The 4,902-nt window shown below is 43.8% G+C and overlaps 1 protein-coding gene across 3 annotated transcripts in view; it reads right to left on the reverse strand.

Annotated features, from left to right (window-relative positions):
* The window catches only part of ZFP90 (ZFP90 zinc finger protein), an 84,651-nt gene that overhangs the window by 53,399 nt on the left and 26,350 nt on the right, over positions 1 to 4,902 (reverse strand). The window lies entirely within an intron of this gene.

The raw sequence follows: 4,902 nt of genomic DNA on the forward strand, positions 1-4,902 counted from the left end.
GTGACATTATGAACACATAAAATCCTAAGGAATCCACTAAAAACTATAAGAATTAGTAAATGAATTCAGCAACGTTGAAAGATTCAAGATCGATATTCAAAAATTAATTGTATTTCAATCACTTGCAATAAAGAATCCAAAAAGAGCCCTAACTGTTTTGGCTCAGTGGATAGAGTGTTGGCCTGCAGACTGAAGGGCCCCAGGATCAATTCCGGTCCGGGGTATGTACCATGGTTGCAGGCACATCCCCAGTTGGGGGTGTGCAGGAGGCAGCTGGTCGATGTTTCTCTCTCACTGAAATCGATGTTTCTCTCTCATCGATGTTTCTAACTCTCTGTCCCTCTCCCTTCCTCTCTGTAAAAAAAATCAATAATATATATATATTTTTAAAAAGAATGTTCCAGCATAGGTGCATGGGAAGGAAGATGAAAATAGCGCCCGTTTTATGTCATTCTCATTCATACCTCACTCTTCAGCAGAGTTGGGTAAGATGGTCTTTCTCTCGGGTGTGTCAGGGCCAGGGCTGGCTTGGTGGGGAGGGGCTGCTTGAGTACTTTCTGAGTAATACACAGAGGTCTTCCAGGCAGACAAAGGGAGGAAGAGCAGTCCAGGCCACGGAAACAACACAAATCTCAGAAAAACATCTTGTGGTGTGAGACAAGAAATGCCTTAAAAGAAGTACAAACTTTGCTATGGGGATTCAAAGAATTCCAGAGGAATTAAAAAAAAAATCGCAGTGATATCATTTGCCTCTTGATACAAGAATGTGTGCCTGAGTCCGGGGCAGGCCTCCTGCTCCTGCCTGTGCTCAGGAGGGATTTCTCGGAGACAGCTCTTCCTAAAAGCCCTTACTAATGTTTTCCTCTGAAGACACACCTATTCCCCACGGGATAATTAGGACATAGCTGAACCTTCTGAGAATGGTTGTGTTTTCTAAAGAATATAAACAGCAGAAGCCCAGGGACTAGGGCCCCTTAATTGATATATTTTATCCACATTTGAATATCCACTTTCCATTTTGTAAGGAAGTCCACTTTTTTTTAAAGCTGGATGAGTTTGTTTAAAAAGATGTCTATTTAATGCATGTATACAGGTAAAATGGCAAACAGTGCTGCCTTTGATAAGAAAGTGGCTTTGTTCTATAACGATTTAGGATCACAGGGCTTTTCGTTCTAGACCTGGGCTACTCTAGAGCTAATGCAATGATTTCCAACCTGCTCCCCATCACACCTGACTCTGAAATCTCGGTCTCCCTGGGCTGGGACCCTGAAGTGCACACTGTCAGAGTGGACTCCCTGGCCACACCTCACCTCCCAGGGAACAGACAGAAGGGCCATGGGAACAGAAATGACTGAGGTTAAAAGCTCAGGGAAGGACAGGTGGTTCCCCAACCAACACTGTGAGGCTTAGGGAACAGGAGACTTGGGTTTAGGGAACTCTCACTGGGGAGAAAATGCTGTCCACAGAAAGCAGTGTCTGTGTGTTTGGAAACACATTAAAACACTCTGGTGTCAGGGATAGCTGTGGTGCCCAGGGTTGGCAGGGGTAGCCAGATGGGAGGGCTGTCATGGAAAAGAGGAGAGGTCACCTGCATGGCCCCAGGGACTCCCTTCTTCTAGCTCTCCAGGGTGGAGGGGGGCACTCCTGGCCTCAGGGAATAGTGGACTTCTAAACCCAAGGGGAGTTTTTTTTTTTTCCCAGGGGCTCAGCCCACAAGCCAAGTCATCCAAACCTCCTGCAGTCAAACACCTTCGTAGGCCTGATGGTGGTGCTTCTGGGTATGCTGCTGAGGCCATGGATCCAAACTGCCCCCGCCACCGTTGGCCCTTCATGCTCCCCTACCCTGCAGGGGTGGTCAGGTGCCTTCCCTGTCACTGGCACCAGGCCCAGCTTGGTTGGGCTACAGACTTCCATCTGTGGGGTTGAACAATAGCTGGTACCTCAGGGGTTAAAGGAGGAGGGGAACTCTGGGCATCAGTCCCCAGGGCCTTAGTGTGCCAAGCACAAGCACCATGTGCAAAGCATTGTGCAAGGTCCTTTACCTTCATTTTCTCATTTAATTTTCCCAGCCACCTTATGGGGTAGGTGAGGCTGAGGCCCCAAAAAAGAGAAAGGACTTATTCAAGGTTACATAGCATGAGAAGATCTGCCAACTGTTTTGTGGAATGTTGTTGCTGAAAACAACCAAACTGCTGAATGCAATATAAAAAGCGCCTTCTGAGAGCATCAATGAATTGGCAAGAAAGAAAGGAATAAGGTCAAAATTGAAGGAGAGGCAGGAGCGGAGAAAAGTAAGGAATGTTGAAGTCCTTTAGGCTCTGCAGGTACTTGTTGATATGTGTCTATCTGAATCTCAGTTTTAGTGGTCTCGAGGGGGAATGTGGATAATTGTCAAAACTACCAGGAGAATCTACCAGGAGATCCTCCTAGATTAATATGGCACCTAAAAGGCCTCACCCTAAGGGGAATGGAAAAGAAAGGGGATGGGGCTGTCCCCGAGAAGCTGTAACTGCACGCCAGTCTTCACGCAGAGTAGCAGCCCAAGTTTCTATCATTTGGGGGGCGGGGGGGTGGGGGCGGTCAAAAACCAAGTCATGAATTTAGTTAAAAATGCCCCTGGACGGCTAATACCCTGAGGCTCCAGGCAGGAGGTGCAAATCCTCTCTGGGGAAGGTGTCTTCATCCTAGGCCTCAGTAAGTGCCCACCAATAAATATGCAGTGTATGGGCAGCACACAAGCCCCAAATAACCAAGCACACCAGGAAACAATGAACAAGAACCAGTATAAGAACTTCAGATAATGGCATTACTGAGTACGGATTTTCAAACAACCATGCTGACTCTGTTCAATGAAACACACTTGAAATATCTGCAGGAAATAGAAAACTATAAAGATCCACCTAACGAATTTGCAAAAGAAGCAAATGGAACTTCCAGAAACGAAAAATGTCATAACTGAAAATTTTAAATGCAGCGGAAGATTAGACTTAGCTAAAGACACAAGTTGTAAACTGGCAGATGGATTAGAAAATAAGCAACAGAAACCAGCATAGAGAGACACAAGATAGAAAATGTGGAATAAAGGTTAAGGGACATGGAAAAAAATGGCCTATGATTATCAGGAGCTGTAAGAGGAGAGGAGAGAATGGAAAGAGGTTGAGAATTTTCCAAAATTGATAAGAGACACCATTCATAGATCTTAAGAAACCCAAGTAGGATTTTTAAAAAGAGGAGGAAAATAAGTATGTGCTTAAATGTATATAGTGAATTACAGAGAGAGAGAGAGAGAGAGAGAGAGAGAGAGAGAAAGAAAGAGCGAGAGAGAGAACCAAAGAAAATGTCAATGTAACTTAGACTAATAGCCGACTTATGGCAACAATAGAAGCTGGGAGTGGAAGGGGCTGACAATCTAGAATTCTTTATCCAGTGAAAATATCTTCCATAAATGAGCACAAAACAACACATTTTCAGACAAACAAAAACTGAGAGAATGTGTAACCAGGTAACTCTCAATAAAGGATAGTGTCAGGCAGAAAGAAAATGATCCCAGGTGGAAGATCTGTGAAGCAAGAGGTATAAAGAGAAAAAAAAAAAAAAAAAGTGGCAAATATGTGGGTAAAGCTAAACACACATTGGCTGTGTGATATAGTGCCATTATAAGGTTCTGTGCAGTTACAACAAAACAAGATAGAATTAAAGTACATGACAATAATGTAACAGTAATGAGGGGTTAAATAGAGTTAAGATGTGTTACGATTTTGCATTAGGGAAGAGGAAGGTAGAGTAATTGACTAACTTTAGATCTTGATAAGTATGCATGTGGCAATACCTAGGGTAACTACTAACAGGAAAAAGTAAAAGAAACAAAGTGTGTAACTTCCAATTAGTAGAGGATAAAAAGAATAATAGTAAAAATAATCAATCCAAAAGAGAAATAAACACACAAAAAATAGAAAAAAATTGTAAGTGTAAATAGGATAGATAGTGGATTCAAGGTCAGTGTGTGTGTGTGTGTGTGTGTGTGTGTGTGTGTGTGTTTGTGTGGTGGTGAAGGTGGGTCTTGTTCCTGGCTCCACTTGGCTTTGGAAAGCCTCTTCCATTCCCAGAGCACCCCTACTGTCTCCTGACACAGGCCCCAGCACTACTTGTCTTCTGCCTGTGTCTGAGCACTACCAGGCTTCACATCCCACCCTTTCTGCTGATCCCGCATCCCATCAATGTAGGGCTCCCTGAGGTAAAAGATAGCTTATGGCATCATCTGTGATCATGTGTTGATTGCGTCCTGCACGCTGTCACACACTAGGCACACCACAGCAATACCTCCGTTTACTCCTCACAGCTACTCTATGAGTTGGTTTTAACATCGTCTCAGTTTTACTAATGAGGAAACTGAGGCTTTGAAAAATAAACGAATTTGACCAAGATTGCCTAACTATGAAGCAACAAACCTAGGTCTGCCTATCTGATTCAGAGGTCCTGACCTTAAGGATTAAGCTGGTTTTCAATAATTTTTTTTAAAAAAATTGCCCACATAATATAAAATTTACCATCTGAGCCAGTTTCCTGTGTCCAGTTTAGTGGTAATAAAACAATCACATTGTTGTACAATCGCCACCAAAACATCCATTCTCCAAAACTATCTTTATCTTACAAAGCTGGGACTCTGTACCCATTACACAACTTCCCTTCCCCCTCCTCCAAGTCCCTGGCAACCACCATTCTACTCTGTCTCTCGGCTTCCGAGGATTTGTACACACTGGTCCCAAGCTCTGGTCTCAGTGTAAACTCAAGCGACACTCTGTTCTGTCCTCTGAACATGCCCTACATGATCCTAATTCCTTATCTTTGCTTACACAGAACCCTCCTCCTGAAATGTCCTTCTTTGATTACCCCCCCCCCCCC

This window comes from Myotis davidii, unplaced genomic scaffold (genome assembly GCF_000327345.1).
Source record: "Myotis davidii unplaced genomic scaffold, ASM32734v1 scaffold243, whole genome shotgun sequence".
Lineage (NCBI taxonomy): Eukaryota > Metazoa > Chordata > Mammalia > Chiroptera > Vespertilionidae > Myotis > Myotis davidii.